The following is an 18072-nucleotide window of genomic DNA, read 5'->3' as shown; positions in this document are numbered from 1 at the left end:
TCATTTTTAAAACATGTTTTGTGACCAAATGAAAACAAATATCAGAAACATAAAACATGGGTTTTTCTCAGAATGGGTGAATTATTATTATATTTAGTTTTTTCCTCAAAATTTTTAACCAATTAAGAGATTTCCAGGGTTCTTTGGAGCCTTATCTGTGATATTGCGTGATAAAAATGGTTTTCAATTAAATGTACAGGCTTCAGTTGCGGCGATGCAACAAATTTGATTTTATTGATCTATAGGAGGTACATTTTCCACAGAGATACTGAGCAGTACCATATTTCTTGGAGTTCACAAATCACCAATGTGTTATGACTGCATACAAGCATCTTCAAAAGCGAGATGTTGTGACAAGAGTGAAAAGATTGCATTTGCCGAGTCTTCCATTCAGCCTGATGAGGAACAAATGGCACAAGTTAAGTCTATATTCCTTGATGGATTGCCCGCATCCTGGGATGAAGAGCGAGTTAAAGAGGAACTCATTAAATTTGATCAAATTGAGAAAGTTAAATTATCAAAGAACATGGCCTCTGCCAAGCATAAAGACTTTGGTTTTTCTCATTTTGCTACTTGTGGAGAAGCTCAGGCTTGTGTTGATAGTCTCAGTAACATCAAGATTGGAGAGAGAAAGTTTAAGGTAAAGGCTAATATTACAAAACCCCAACATAGTTCTTACCACGAAGCCTATCAGCAATTTCTAACATTACAAACATAGTTTTCATTGAGACTGTACCTTCTACAAAAGATTGATTTACATGGGAGGAGGCATTTTTTCTTATAGATATTGTCTGCTACTATGCAATCATTCTTCCAATTATATGTTCGATCAAAAATCTTCATGAAGCATTCAATATTGATAAGAAGACAGTTAGGAACTTGGAAACACTGACCCTTTTTTAGGTAATTTTACATTGTTGTCAGCTATTTGTATTTTACCAGAATCGTGGTTTACGCCTTCATAACAATCACTGCGTACAAGTATAGACAAGAACAAAAAACAAGTTTACAACATCAACAACTGGAAATCTCTCTGCCACTATTCAGCCAAAGAATGTTTATAGGTAAAAATACGCAGATCAGAATTACCTTGCCTTTTTAATAAAAGAATGTTCTATTTGCTAATTTTCTAGAAGAGGTATTGATTAATTTGAGGATTGGACTGGTTATTTATTCATAACAAAAATGCATAGTTGTGTGTACTTAACTGTCTGTTTAGGGTTTTATCTACAAAAACTGCACAATTATGCAGTTGAACAACAATTTTGCAGCTGAAAAACAATTTTGCAGCTCTGTATTTAACTCAATGATCTATTTGTCACCAATGCATTCTAATCATAAATTCATGATCAAAATTTATCATTGGATTTTTCTAATGATTATGTTTTCAAGCATGATGTAGGAAAGAAGAAGAACTATGAAGGCACTTTATCTGCAAGATCACTTGATGAATTTTTTTAATCGAAGATTGTTTTGCAGGAATCATCTAGCATTCACAAACAATATTTCTTTATCTTTATGAAATACTATGTGTTATGAAACCATCTCACAAAAAGATAGAAGAGATAGATCAATTCCTTAAAACTCAGCCTCTTCGAGGGGGCAACCTCATTTGCCTTACACAAATGAACAATTCTTGGATGATAGAAGTGACAAGACCTCCTCTCTATATATAGGAGTCTAAGGGTTCATAATGTAATCAGAGCCGACATAACAATAATAATGTAAGGGCGCAATAATAACAATAGTGGGCTTCTATGGGGCACAATAATAACAATATGTGGATTACATGGGCACAACAATATAATAAGGGGGCTGCACTAATAACAATAAGGGGTTACACTAGTAGAATAGGGACCTAACATACCCCTCTCCTTCAAAAAGTGTTGTCATCAACGCTTGCGTAGTTCTCGATGCTTCTGTATAAAATTTTTGTCCTCCCATGTGGAATCTTCAGCGGGTAATTTCTTCCACTTGATGAGATACTCTAAAATTGATCGATTTCGTAGCTATTGGGTTCTTGTTTCTAGTTCCAATATGGTTTTTCCTTCCTCATCAAGTTCCAACAATATTGTTTGAACTAGGAGCTTGTCACTTATAAACTTCTTTAAGCATGAAACATGGAAAACTAGGGGCACTCGGGAAGATACAAGAAGCTCCAATTTGTATGCCATAGTACCAATCTTTTGCAGCACCTTGTAAGAACCATAGTACTTTGGTGATTATTTATTATCCTTCTTGGCTTTCTTGAGGGAAATTTTTATGTATGGTTGTATTCATAAAAATACCCAGTCGCCTATATCAAAACTTCGTTTGTTGTGATGTTGATCTTCCTGTTGTTTCATTCGATTCTGTCCCAAAGTGAGGTTATCCTTTGAGAGTTGGAGAAATTGTTTTTGTTGAGGGTCTACCTTAACACCTTGATGAGGTACAATATGACCCAAGTATTCCACCACTCCAAAGAAACATTTGGAGTTTTTTTCATATAATTGTTTCTCGTCCAATAGTCTGATCACTCTATCAACATGTTGAACATGATCCTTCCAAGACTTGTTGTAGATTAGTATATCATCAAAAAATACTAACACAAATTTTCTAAGGAAGGGTTTGAAAATGGAATTCATCAAACCTTGGAATGTAGAAGGTGCGTTGGTAAGTCCAAAAGGCATGACCAAAAATTCATAATGACCCTCATGTGTTCTAAATGTTGTCTTCAAAATGTCTTCAGTCTTCATTCTGATTTGATGATATCCTGAATGAAGGTCCAACTTGCTGAGGTAAATTTCTCCATGCAATTCATCCAATAATTCATCAATTAGAGGAATGGGAAATTTATCTTTAATAGTGAGCTTGTTGAGCTCTCTATAATCTAGACACATGCACCATGATCCATCCTTCTTATGCACCAACACTACTAGAGCAGAGAAAGAACTTTGACTAGGTTGAATTATACCAGCCTCTAACATTTTTGCAACCATATGTTCAATTTCACTCTTTTCTGCAAAGGGATATCTGTAAGCCTTGATGTTTGGAGGAACACTTCCTGGAAAATGAATAGCATGATAATGATCACAAATAGGTGGGAGGCCTTTGAGAGTCTCCAACACCTTGGAATGATTGTCCAAGACTTTTTGGAGATCTGGAGAAATAGATGATTTCCATGTGGGAACCTCTAGCGAACGTAATTGTGCAATTAAGCCTCTTTCTTCTTTCTTTAGAAGCTTTGTCATTCCGTTAGATCTGATTATATTTCCCGGTTTCCCTGTGATACCCCTTAATTCAACTTCCTTTCCTTCTTAACAAAATTTCATGAAAGTTCTTGAAAATTAAAAGCTATTGTACCCAAGGATTATAGCCATTGGACTTCTAGTACAACATCAACACCACCCATTGGAATGGAAAGCATTGGGATATTCAATACATATTCTCCCATGGATAGCTTGATATTATGGCACTTTCCAGAGAAATTTATGGTTCCTCAACTTGCAACCATCACTTGAAACTCTGGTGCAGGATATAGGAATCAATTCAATTCCTTGGCTATCTTACAATGAATAAAATTATGGGTACTGCCTGAATCAATCAACACTATTACCTTTTTCTTCTTGATATGTCCTTCTATATTAATAGTTTGAGGAGTGGTAATTCCAACCAATGCATTACAAGATATGGTCAGATTCATTTCTTCTTTCTCTAGGGTTTGTTCCTGGTGTATATCCTCTTCTTTTGATGTTTCTTGTTCCTTTTCTTCCTCCTCTTCACAATCTATGTAAATTAATTTCTTCTCAGTACACTTATGACCTTTAGTTTATTTTCTATCACAGTTGTAACAAATCCCTTTTTCTCTTTTTTCTTCCAATTGTTGTGGTGTCAACCTTGTAGGTTGTGAAAGGCTAGGGGAAACAACACTTCCATATTTATAGTTGTGAGTGGTAGGCTTCCTTGTTTCCATAATTTTGCTTTCCATTTTTCTTGCCAACCTAAATGCCTTCTCCAATGAATCAGGTTCCCAAAGGTGAACCTCATGTTGGATGTTATCCTTTAAAGTCCCTATGAATACATCAATCCTATGCTCCTCTAGAATATCTCTTACCCTTATATTCAATTTTTGGAAGTCCTAAAAGGCTCAATGTGCTACATCATTGAACCCTTTTGTTTGAGGTTTATCAATTGGCTAAAAAAAGTGTTGCTTTTTGTATCCTCATAATGTGCTATCATTTCTTCCGTAAAAATTGCCCAAGTGAAAATTTGTTTACAAGAGCAAAGTCGTTGATATCATACACACTAAATTGGTTCCAAATATAAAGTTTCAATGTGTACCTTTTGTGTGTGCATATTGTCATTTTTTTTAGAAATCAAATTTATTATCGTAATTGTGGAATTGGAGTAACCTTTTGAAATGAAAACACATCATGAACCTGTCAATTATGCAAATTTTTCGTATGTACCTAGAGAAAATTGATCACTTCTCTTTGAACACACTTACATTTGTTGCAATGTTAGTGCCATGATTATTTTCAGGTTCCAGGGCAATCGGAGAATTGAAGGAAGCCAACTATGCATTATTGATTTTCTACAACCAATTTCAAGAAACATGAACCAATTAAATCCATTTCCGTCATTCATAAATGCCATCATTTTTCCTCTCCAAACTCACAAGCTATTCAAGCATTTTTCACTAAACATCCTTGTTACCATTTTCCTTGAAAGAGTCACATGTTTCCATTTATATTTTCCATTCAAATTTTCCATAATTTCCATTCATAGAGACATTCAGCTCGCTTACATGTTGATTTGTCCTTTTGCTTTCCGGTCACTTGTTTACACTCTTTTCATTTTCCTTTTCGTTAAATATATCCTACTTGAAGCAACTTTTCATCTATAGTCCTTCCAAAATCATCATTTCATACTCACGTTATATGATGGGGTATTCATTAATGCCTCCCTTCTAACAAGTCTTGGCCTATCGACATCAACACATTATCTAGGTTCAAGGCTAGAATCCTTATTAGTACCTTGAAGTCGTCAATCATGGGAATACATCCATGTCCCTTGATCATTGGATCTTGCAAGTGGCTTGAAATCAACTCATATATTGGCACTTTCCAAGATGTACTTAGGTACCTTGGAACTCGTTGACATTAATGGCGAGTTTGCCTCACATTGGTTAATGGCATTCATCAATGGTCGGTAATCCAACGACTTCTCTTCATGCTCAACAAAAACACATTTATTCGCATGACAAGAATTGTACCATCAGGTTTTGTAGCAGGTGAATACTATATCATGTCAGCATTTTGTAGCAAATATAGCAGATTTAGCAGCAGCAATAAAGAATCCACTTTCACCACCTCATCTACCATTTATGCAACCAAGAAGTAGATGAAATTCTAAATTTTATTCCATGATCCAGCAACAGTTACAACTTCTCTAATATGCACAGTTTGTCCACTTCCTAGGTAAGTAAAGATATGTTCTTTTCTATCTTTTAATCATAGAATTCCTTAAATACTAAAATTATAATTTTTTGGAAAATACTTCACCATATTTCCTTTCTCATATGAAAAAAGAAAAAACGTAAACACCTTTAGTTTGGGGGGGGGGGGGGGGGGGGGGGTGGGGGCGGGTGGGTTAGGGACTTCCATTTATGATCACTTTTCATATCACTTCATTCCATTTCACTTCATTTCATCTTAACATACTTGTCCTAATCATTATGATTGCATTATGGTTCAAAAGTTATGTGGTTTGCAAATAAATTCCTAAATGATGAGCATATTATATGGCTGATTTAAATATGCATATGTTCAATGAATCTTGTTGAACCAAAAAGAAACAAGGTATTAATACACAAGAACCAATACCAATTAAGATTTGGTTGTCACACAAGAACCAACCAAACATGTTGCAATTCAATGTATGATAAGGAATACTTTGCAAAAAGAAATGAAATTTTCAAATGCAAAGTTTAAGGACAATTGATATAATCCAAGCTCATTCAAAAGAAAATCACGATTAGGAAATGGATTAGATTGCATGAGGACACGCAATAATGTCAGTTGGGGGGTATGTAGAGTCTCCAAAATGTCTTCAAAATATCATCCACTTTCACCTTTATCGCCACCATTTCACTCACATGTCGCGACTCCATAGAGATATAATCTTTCATTAGCCTCCATTTTCATGATTACATGGGGTTACCTTTGTGTTTTCCAAAAGCTAATGATTTCTAATATTTTAAGTGAATTTATGGTTAAAACTTAGAAAAATGACATATACTTGCTAATACTTAAAAGTGGCTTGACTTCAATGACATGTGTAGGTCATTCGGAAGCTTCCAAGGCACCCTTATGTGGCTTCCAATGCTCAAATTCTAATTCCCTTCAAGATATGGAAGAAAATTTGGATAAAGGTCAAAGAGGATATGTGTCTCATCATTACCTATTTGAGTCGTAACTCTATATGTGTCCCATTATTACCTATTTGAGTTGTAATTCTATGAGATTTTCTAAGGATATAGGGAGATAATAATGAACCTCCATTAATGAGGTAGCTTCTTATGTTCTTGAATAAATAGGAGAGCCTTCTCCTTTCAAATGCATGTGTAAAGTTGGAGATACTCAGGTGTACAAGTTAATATTACTCATGTTTGAATGGAATTTAGATTTAGCACCATGCTCATGAGTGATGTTCACCTCTTTCTGGTAATGCTTGCATTGGGAGCCTCTCAACTTGCCATCTCTCATACTTTTGGATTGGCCACCTACAATGTGTGAGATTTATTGTTTTCATAGATTAAGTTTTATTACTTTCATATCTTTTCCTGTGTGAGAGGTTAAGAGTGGTTGTGTTTATTTTCTTTCATATATTTTCCTATGTGAGAGGTTAACAATGATTGTTTTTATTTCTTTCATAGATTAAACACTCATTAGCTCTTTATGTGTTTTTCGAAAGAAGCACATAAAGGTCGTGTAGAGATCCTAGTGATTGTTTTTTATTTCATTTCATGTCATGTGGTTTTGATTATTCATTTCATAGGATCCTGATTTGATAATGCACACATGATCCCTTAGAGTAGATTTTATTTCATTAAATTTCAATTCTTACAAGTGTTGATCCAAAACAGATTTTGGATAGACTCCTAAGTCTAATTGTTCCTCACAGAGGAAAAATGAAAGTCCAAGGAAGTTCCTGGAACTAGCCCCATTGTAGATATCGTCTCATTCTGAATCTACTGCAACTTGAATGGGAAAAAATGGACTTAGGATGCGAAAGCCATCATAAAATGAAGCTACCCTTTATCCTTAAAAAAAAGGGCAAAATCCCCTAAAAATGGGTCTTAAAAACCCTCTAAGTCTTCAAAAATCCAAAAACTAGCACAAAGGGAGAACCTTTAAAAAAGGCAGATAACACTATCGGAAGGCAAAAACATGAATAAATAGTGGAAAACAGGCTTATCGGCGGTCAAAGGCATAATGCATAGGAGTCATCGGATCTAGCCGATCAACGGTCCAGATCCGATCGGCATATCGCAATCGGCAGTGGCAAGTGGAGGATGTCGGAGGCAGACATAGGATAGGACCGGGTTGATGCGATATCGCGATCGCCGATATCAGTGGATCAAAATTGGTGCTAGCATAGGCCATACCATATGGAAAGACCTCGAGCTTATGTGATATGTGATTGCGACAAGTCGCATCGCAAAATCACATCGGAGCTACATAGAGGAGAAGGGCTATATACATACATACATACATACATATATATATATATATATATATATATATATATATATATATATATATATATATATATCTAGATATGTGCGATGCGATAGCCGGACCTGATAGAGCTATAAATGATATTCCATAAAATTTGAGATCCATCAAATGGCAGTTTCTATGTATTTTCGTGTATTTCATTTATTAAACGAAATACGAAGGGAAGCGCTGATGCGATGAAAACCAGACCCGAAAGGGTTTGTGAATGAAAATATATAATATTTCAAGTCCGTCTAAAGCCATTTTTACAGGATTTTCCAATGTTTTAATGTATTTTTAAAATACAAAGGGAAACTACGAAACAAGCAGGATTTAGGGCGGGCTGTAGGCAGTAAGTGGTTTTGACCGTGCTCTGCCTGATCCCATCCACTGAACGACACGTGGAGAGAGAAAACCACCCTTTTCAGGCGGTTAACCCCCGTACGAATGAGCCGCCCGAAATGAATCTCAGCCATTGGATCAAGATCCCTCAAATCAATGGTGGAGATGTGATCACGATATAAAGGCAGACCCAATAGGAATATAGTGCGGATTTATGAATATTTGAAGTCCGATGAACAATGTTTTGGTGGATTTTTCCGTGTTTTGCAGTGTTTCTCTGTGTAAATAGAAAATGACCATTATGGGATTTCAACGGCATCGATGACCCATTCCGTTGCAGAAAAGGTGGCCACCTTCCCTGAAGACGTTATGCAATGATTGATAACACTGAGAAGGGGATTCGAGTCGACAGAGGTCGGAAGCTAGAGAGCCTGAGAAGAGGAAACGAACAGACAACACGAGTTGGCTTAAAAGCCATGAATGTTAGAGATAGAAGGCAGTTGCTGGAGTTGTTTCTAAAACCAAGCATAAGCAAGCAGTGCAGAGGTTTGAAAGAGCTCAATTGAGAGCAGGAGCGTAGAAAGAAAAAGGTAGAAGAAAAAAGAGACCGAGGGAGAAAAAGCGAATGCTCAGAGCAGCCAAGGGAGTCACTTGGAGTTCAAGTGGAAAGCTAGAGGGCTGTAAATTATAGAGGGACAAAGAATCCAGAGCTAAAGAACCAGAGCCAGAGCTAGAGCTAGGAGCCAGAGCCAAGATCTAGAGTGAGAGCCAAGAGCAAGAAAGCCGGGAGCTTCAAGAGCCAGGGAGAGATGGTGTTCTGAGCTCATTGCTCCTGTGTAAAACAGTGGAGTTGAGACAAGAGCTTATAAAAAGGACCTGCCATAATCCCAGAGACCCTAGTCAAGTTGACTAGATCTCAAGGAGATGTAGCTCGAGAGTTTTTGGTGAACTCCAAATTAAATTGTTGTCTTATGTGTTTGTTTATTGCTAAATTATTTACTATTATATGTATTTATGTATCAGTTTAAGCACATCAACTTACAGAACAACAACAAAATTTAAAGCATATAATCAGTTAAAAAAAAATACCAGCATACACCTATATTTTCAGGCATTTTTAATTCCGCATTGGTTAACCAATAAGACTTGGGAACATTTAAGCTTTGGAAGTGGGAAAGGTTCTTGTAAGTTAGACAAGAAGCCTAAGTGCCCCATTTTCAAATCAGGTGGTATTGGAGGCTAAGTTTGATTAAACCCACCTTCAAAGGAGGTTATATCAGAATGCTTGATTGACAGAGCAAAGGTTGCTTGTCTAAAAAGTGTTTAAACAGTCAGAGGTTGATTGTATGCTTGTTTGCATACTGAATATTTTCTGAGTTTGCAGAGGTGAAGGGAAAGCTATTGATAGTACAGTCCAGGAAGGACAATTAGGGAGAAGGGCTGAAGGCATTCTTCTATACCAGAGGACCTCAAAGCAATCTCGAAAGAACAAGAGGTTTACTGCAAAACATTGCTTAATTAAGCTCCTTATTAATCTTGTTTGAAGTTCTTTGTTCATTGGCATAATGACAACTTCCTCAAGTGTATCCTCAAATTCTTTCTCCATCACAAGACTCTTTGATGGAGACATGAAGCAAGACTTGTTCATCATGATGGACAAGGTGAGAGAAATGTATGAGGATGGAAGAAAGAGCAACATACTTAGAGAGCAGTTGAATTCCATGAAGGAAGAGAAGCAGTTGCTTTCTGACAGACTACAGGAAATGGAGAGGCAACTTCATATTGCAAATATGAACCTAAAGGGGATGCATGAGTTAGAGTCACAACAATTTATTGCCAAAGAAGCCTTGGTCAAGTATTAGCTTGAAGAAGAGGTAAACCATTCCGGTTTGTCTTCAAACTCTTCTGAGAATACTTATATTGGTTATTTTGAAAAACATACTAGAGGCATAGGTTCCAAGCTAATGTCCAAGATGGGCTATGAAGGAAAGGGCTTGGTAAAGCATGCACAACGTATTGTTGAACCAATAATGGTTAAGGAAAGGCCTAAGTATTTGGGTCTTGGCTATGGACAAGCTTATGGAGAAAGTTCCAAAGCTTCCATGAAGGCCATTGAAACAGCTCCAATAACAAGTTACATTACAGATCTGCAAGAGTGTGAAGGTTGTATTAAGGAGGAATGCAGTAGCTTGAAACATCATTTGCAAGATGCAAGTGTTCAGAATCACACACTTGAACCAGATAGTTGGGGAGACTCTAACAACCTTGAATAGATTGATGGGGTTCCAAAGGGAGCCACTTCTTCATTTGCTTCACCTCCTCATGAAGGAAATAAAGGTGAAAGAGGTAGGTATAAATCTGGTTCTAAACATATTCCTTTTGATTTTGCAAAGCATGGTAAATTTCCACATAAGCATGGGAAAAGAATTGCGTGTTCCTTTTGTGGTTTGGATAACCATCATGTTTCTAGATGTTGGAAGAGAATGGCCACATACAGGAAACTTTTGAAGGAAAAGAAGCAAAAAGCCAAAGGTCCATTGGACAAGGAAAATCATGTTGTCAAGAGGATGCACATGTGCTGCACTTATTGCCATAAGCAAGGGCATCTTGCTGAAAGGTGTTGGACTCTGAATCCAACAATGCTTCCACAAAAGTTGAAGAAGGTGGAAAGAGAAGATGGCTGAAATGGAAAGGAAGTTTCCATGATTGATGTGTCTCAGGATGATTCACATGTTGATGCTGATGTGCAGACAAAGGGAGGACCTTTGAAATGGATTGGTAATAAATGGCTAGAGTTCTTTTCAAATTAAGGTTGCATGTTTATTGATGCATCTATTTTCATTTCTGGTTGACGAGATGCAAGTTGCAGGTTTCTACCAAGAAGGTGAATGGAAAAAGGTTGAGTAGGAGACTCACTTTGTTTTTGCAACATTATATTTCATTTCAACTTCGAAAGTACGGTGTGCTTAAGTGAAATTTGAAGGATGAAATGCATGCATAAGCATGATGTGTATGAACACAAGGATGTTGATGTTTTCCTTGTATTTGAACATGTATCTGTAATTAACTTGAAGGGTTGATTACTTTGTTGTAAACATGCATGTAATGCAATATTAACTTGGAAAAAGTTGATTGGTCTCCAAGATGGAGGTAATAATGAAGTGTTTCATCTTTTGAAAAAGAGTCAACTAGTCTTTTTCTACATGCTTGACTTGAAGGGTCATTTCTCTGAAAGGCATGCTTTGTAGGCTTGTTACCTAGTCCATCATTTGTATGCATATGTAAGGCATGGAGGTGTTCACAAGATGTGAAATCTGTTTCTTTTGATGAAGTAGGAGTTAGACCATCCAATTGTTGTCTGTATTTTTGTTGTTGTTAACAGTTGTTGTTGACAGCTTGTCAAATAGGTACAAGTGAAATTTTTGTGGAGTAGGTGTAATTCACATTTGTTTGAGCCACCTTGGATCAATGATGAAGGCAAAGAAGTTCAAACCACCTTCTATGACCATTTCAACAGAGGTTCTGCAGGAAGGCAAGGAGGAAGACAACTCTTCCCAGGAAGACCAGCCCATCCAAGAAGGGAAGTGGTCAGAAACTTTGGTTCAGAGGCACTATGCAAGGCAAAGTGTAGGGAGGTTGAAATAAGAGGGTGAGTCACTCTCTTTTACTTTTCAGATTAGTATATCAGTCTTTTGGAGACCAAAAGTTCTTTTAGTGGGAAGGCATGATCCAAAACGGATATTGGATAGACTCCTAAGTCTAAGTGTTCCTCACAGAGGAAAAATGAAAGTCCAAGGAAGTTCCTGGAACTAGCCCCATTGCATAGATCGTCTCATTCTGTGCAACTTGAATGGGAAAAAATGGACTTAGGATGCGGAAGTTATCATAAAATGAAGCTGCCCTTTATCCTTAAAAAAAAGGGCAAAATCCCCTAAAAATGGGTCCTAAAAACCCTCTAAGTCTTCAAAAATCCAAAAACTAGCGCAAAGGGAGAACCTTTAAAAAAGGTGGATAACACTATTGGGAGGCAAAAACATGAAGAAATAGTGGAAAACAGGCTTATCGGCAGTCAAAGGCACAATGCACAGGAGCCGTCAGATCTGGCCGATCAACGGTCTAGATCCGATCGGCATATCGCAATTGGTGGTGGCAAGTGGAGGATATCGGAGGCAGACATATGATAGGACCGGGCCGATGCGATATCACGATCACCGATATCGGTGGATCGCAATCGGCATTGGCATAGGCCATACCATATGGAAAGACCCCGGGCTTATGCGATATGCGATTGCGACAAGTCGCATCGCAATATCACATCGGAGCTACATAGAGGAGCGGGGCTATATATATCTATATATATATCTATATCTATATATATATATATATATATATACATATATATATATATATATATATATATATATACATATATATATATATACATATATATATATATATATATATATATATATATATATATATATATATATATACATATATATATATATATATAGATATATATATGCGCGATGCAATAGCCAGACCTGATGGAGCTATAAACGATATTCCATAAAATCTGAGATCTGTCAAATGATAGGTTTTATGTATTTTCGCGTATTTCATTTATTAAACGAAATACGAAGGGAATCGCTGCTGCAATGAAAACCGAACCCGAAAGGGTTTGTGAATGAAAATATATAATATTTCAAGTCCGTCTAAATCCATTTTTATGGGACTTTCCTATGTTTTAATGCATTTTTAAAATACAAAGGGAAACTACGAAACAAGCAGGATTTCGAGTGGGTCGTAGGCAGTGAGCGGTTTTGACCGTGCTCCGCCCGATCCCATCCACTGAACGACACGTGGAGAGATAAAACCACCATTTTTGGGCGGTTAACCCCCGTACGAATGAGCCGCCCAAAATGAATCTCAGTCGTTGGATCAAGATCCCTCAGATCAATGGTGGAGATGCGATCACGATATAAAGGTAGACCCGATAGGAATATAGTGCGAATTTATGAATATTTGAAGTCTGATGAACAGTGTTTTGGCGGATTTTTTCGTGTTTTGTAGTGTTTCTCTATGTAAACAGAAAACAACCATTTTTGGGATTTCAAGGGCATTGATGACCCATTCCATTGCAAAACAGGTGGCCACCTTCCCTGAAGACGTTATGTAATGATTGCTAACGCTTAGAAGGGGATTCAAGTAGACAGAGGCCGGAAGCCAAAGAGCCCGAGAAGAGGAAATGAACAGACAACACGAGTTGGCTCAAAAGCCATGAATGTTAGAGATAGAAGGGGGTTGGTGGAGTTGTTGCTGAAACCAAGCATAATCAGGCAGCGCAAAGGTCTGAAAGAGCTCAATTGAGAGCAGGATCATAGAAAGCAAAAGGCAAAAGCAAAAGGAGGCCGAGGGAGAAAAAGCGAATGCGCAGAGCAACCAAGGGAGTCACTTGGAGTTCAAGTGGAAAGCCAGAGGGATGTAAATTGCAGAGGGTCAAAGAAGCCAAAGCTAAAGAGCCAGAGTTAGAGTTAGAGCCAAGAGCTAGAGCCAAGAGCAAGAGTGAGAGCCGAGAGCCAAAAAGCCGAGAGATTCAAGAGCTAGGGAGAGAGGGTGTTCTAAGCCCATTGTTCCTATGTAAAACAATGGATTTGAGCTAAGAGCTTGTAAAAATGACCTGCCATAGTCCCAAAGAGCCCAGTCAAGTTGACTAGAGCTCAAGGAGATGTAGCTTGAGAGTTTTGGGTGAACTCCAAATTAAATTGTTGTCTTATGTGTTTGTTTACTGCTGCATTATTTACTATTATATGTATTTATGTATTAGTTTAAGCACATCAACGTACAACACGACAACAAAATTTAAAGCATATAATTAGTTAAAGGAACAAATACCACCATACACCTATATTTTCAAGCACTTTTAATTCCACATCGGTTAATCAATAAGACTTGGGAACATTTAAGCTTTGGAAGTGGAAAAGGTTCTTGTAAGTTAGACAAGAAGCCTAAGTGCCCCATTTTCATATCAAGTGTCGTAGATTAAGATTTCATTCCTGCAAGTGTGGTAGATTAGGATTTCAATTCCTGCAAGTGTGATAGATTAAGATTTCAATTTTGTGTGTTGTATTATAATTTCTTTTGACTTGATTGTTGAATTAGAATAGGTGAATTTGGTTTGTCATTATTTGGTTTCATAGTTATATTGATCTAAATTGAAAGTTAATTTCTAACATATATAGTGCACGCATGTTTCACAAGTTTTATGAAACCCACGGGTTGAAAATTAAATGATAGGTAAATAATTTGCCTCAAATTTTGGCATCATTGTTGGGGACGTGTCCATAGGAACTAGCTTTCAGTCTAGAGTTCATTTTTCAGTTTTGTTCCTAGATGAATGATTAAAGCATGTAGATGCATAAATAATTTAGCTTCATATCATTTTTATAAAAACAAATATAAATCATTTCGATACTAACCATTTATGGACAAAGGATCTAGAATTCAAATCAAACATTCTTTGGAGCACAAGGACTAAATTGAGGAATGGTATCGAAACGTGATTGCACGATGACATTCATGCGTTCTTCAAGAGACCTTTGCGGCAAATCTAAAGGTTAAAACTATTTTTCATGTCCTTATGCACAATCAGGTACATTTTGCAAATTTGGATATGAACATTCTAGAAATTCTAATCCGTAAATGGATCCATTGGAAACATTTTTTTTTGGTAGGTAATTACCCACGGGCGATTTGAACCAGTGACCTATCGCAAGGAGTGCCTTAATAGTACACCCATTCACTGTCAATCCAAAGCCCCGTGGGCATCCATTGGAAACATTCATATACTTAAAAAAATAAAAAAATAAAAAAAATCTAGATAAATTAGGAAAAATAAAATCAAGCTTTTTTAAGTTCTTGATTTGTATTTATTTTCTTGCATTTTTTTTCATTAACCTCACAAAAATAATTTCAATAAAAAAACATGTTTTGATTTAAAAAAAATAAAATAATGTTAGATTTTCAATAAATAAAAAAATAATAATAATAATAAAATTGAATAAGGAAAGATGAAAATTCTGAAATCAATTCTCTTCTCTGTTTTTCATTCCCAAAAGAATTGACAAACTAAAGAAGGTTCTTGTGTGGCCTATAAAGAAAATCAAGTGCATTAGCTCAAAAATAAAAATCTAAATTCGTCATAATAAAAACATATATATAAATCTTGCTTCAAATTGGGGATTAGAATTCTTATATAATGGGGATGAAATTTTTATTTGTTGTTGGGCATTTGACGTATTTCTTAGTTCTCCCTAAATTTTTTTGCCATTCATTTTCTTGTATGTGAAGCCAAATCCTTTGGAAATTTCCCTATATTTTCCAAATTCTGAATCCAATTATAGCTCCTCGTCCATCAAACAAGGAAGAAAGTCAGCTTAAGATTGGACGATTGGGTTCACTGTCGAATATACAACAAAAATATTAGTGCTAGAAATTAGAGAAAGAGCAGAAGGAAAGCTCCAATGATGTACCAATGGAAACCATTGATGAAAAGGTGATAGAGAATAATCCTACCTCAACTTCAATCGATCATAGTGGCACTGAAGAGAGCAAACTATCTTCTGACCATTTGAAAAAAGTGGGACCTTCAACAACAAGCTACAACACGGTTCCCATGAATTCCAATATATATTTCTGGAACCTAGATTTCTTCCAAAACTCAACCACCCCTTTCAGTGGTAGTACCCTCAAGGCTCTAGTGCAGAATACAACATTCAACCCAATTTTCTCCATCAACCACCATTGGAAAAATTGCAATTCAACAGACTTAATTTCAAGATTGCATACTGATTCCAACTATTCCAAGCCATCATCATTTTCAAAACCCATTTCAGAAAAAGAAGAAATCCAGAGCAGCTTGAGGTTGGCAATTTTCTTGTAGGAGAAGCAACAACCATTATTTAATTCCACTCTGGAAGGTATACAAAATCCCTCTTCTTATTTTGACCAAATAAATTTTCCTGATACTTATCAAGATTACTTAGATCTCTAATGGTTCCTCATTTAATGCACTCCTTATCCATGCTTGGTGGTGGACATGAAAGATCCAGCAAGTGATTTTGTTACATGAGCATTTGCCAGAATGCGTAACAGCTTTTAAAATGTCATTTTTAAAACGCTTGGTGACCAAATGAAAATGAATCTCAGAAAAATAAAACATGGGTTTTTTTCAAAACAGTGTGGATTATGTTTAGCATGGGCGATTTCCTCAAAATTCGTAACCAATTGAGATATTTTCGGGGTTCTCTGGAGCCTTATTTGCGAGATTGCATGAGAAAAACAGTTTTCAATTAAATGTACAAGCTTCAGTTGCGGCCATGCAACGGATTTGATTTTCCAGATCTACAGGAGTTAGATCCACCACAGAGATACTGAGAAATACCATATTTCTTGGATTTCAAAAATCACCAATGTGCTATGACTGCGTACAAGCATCTTCAAAAGCGAGATGTGACAAGAGTGAAAAGATTGCATTTGTTGATTCTTCCATTCAGCCTGATGAGGAACAAATGGCACAGGTTAAGTCTGTATTCCTTGATGGATTGCCCGCATCTTGGGATGAAGAGTGAGTTAAAGAGGAACTCAAGAAATTTGATCAAATTGAGAAAGTTCAATTATTGAAGAACATGGCCTCTGCCAAGTGTAAAGACTTCGGTTTTGTTCATTTTTCTACTCATGGAGAAGCTCAGGCTTGTGTTGATAGTCTCAGTAACATTGAGATTGGAGAGGGAGATAGTAAGGTAAAGGCTAATATTTCAAAACCACAACACAATTCTTACCAAGAAGCCTATCAACAATCTCCAACATTACAATCATAGTTATCTTTGAGACTGGACCTTCTAAAAAAGATTGATTTACATGGGAGAAGGCATTTTTGCTTATAGATATTATCTGCTGCTGTGCAATCATTCTTCCAATTTTTTGGTCGATCAAGAATCTCCATGAAGCATTCAAGACTGATAAGAAGGCAGTTAGGAACTTGGAAAAACTGACCCTTTTTTAGGTAATTTTACATTATTGTCAGTTATTTGTATTTTACCAGAATCGTGGTTTACGCCTTCATAACAATCATTGTGTACAAGTACAGACAAGAACAACAAACAAGGCTACGGAATCAACAACTGGAAATCTCTCTGCCACTATTCAACCAAAGAAGGTTTACATGTAAAAATAAGCAGATCAGAATTAACTTTCCTTTTTAATAAAAAATTGTTCTATTTGCTAATTTCTCTGGAAGAGGTATTGATTAATTTGAAGATTGGATTGGGTATTTGTTCATAACAAAAATTCATAGTTGTGTGTACTTAACTGTCTGTTCAGGATTTTAACTATAGAAACTGCCAAATTCTGCAGCTGAACAACAATTCTGTAGCTGAAAAACAATTTTGCAGCTCTGTTGTTATAGACATTTTTGTGCCCTACAACTCCAAGCATGAAATATCCATAAACCAAGGGCTCCTAAGTCCCTAAAAGTGTTTTTCTAACCCCTAAAGGAACAAGGTCAACAAATTACAGCTTCTCCCAGAAGTTCTCCACCAGAAACTGCTCAGAATTGGTTAAAACAGGATCATTGCAGCTGCTCCATTGGCTAAGTGTGTTGCATCTCACCTCAATACACTGTGAGGGTGCATTGCATTTCAAAAGTCCCTTCTGTGGGGTGCGATGGGTGAGAAATGACAAATGGCAGTGTCATTCCGTGAGGTGGAAAGGCAATGGAAGCTTCCAGAATCTTCCCCTGTGACACTTGCCTCACTGAATTCGACCAAGGATGAGTAAGAGGCCCTCAGTCTCCAAGTGGAAGCAAGAACTGACAGAGAGAAGACACTAATCAAATCACAAGCTGACTCATCCCCCTTACAGATATCTATATATGGATCCCTCATCCCAGAGATCCAGAGGCTGGAATTTT

General features: G+C 36.7%; 1 pseudogene; it reads left to right on the top strand.

Annotated features, from left to right (window-relative positions):
* The first annotated feature begins 307 nt into the window (after nucleotides 1-307).
* On the top strand, nucleotides 308-16155 carry LOC149233509 (uncharacterized; annotated as a pseudogene).
* The last annotated feature ends 1917 nt before the right edge of the window (nucleotides 16156-18072 follow it).

Source organism: Pinus tabuliformis, chromosome J (assembly GCF_031772625.1).
Source record: "Pinus tabuliformis cultivar Carrire ecotype Pingquan chromosome J, CPIR1, whole genome shotgun sequence".
In the NCBI taxonomy this organism is placed as follows: domain Eukaryota; kingdom Viridiplantae; phylum Streptophyta; class Pinopsida; order Pinales; family Pinaceae; genus Pinus; species Pinus tabuliformis.
Note: the sequence above shows the minus strand (reverse complement) of the source record. Positions and strands in the feature narration are given on the sequence as shown.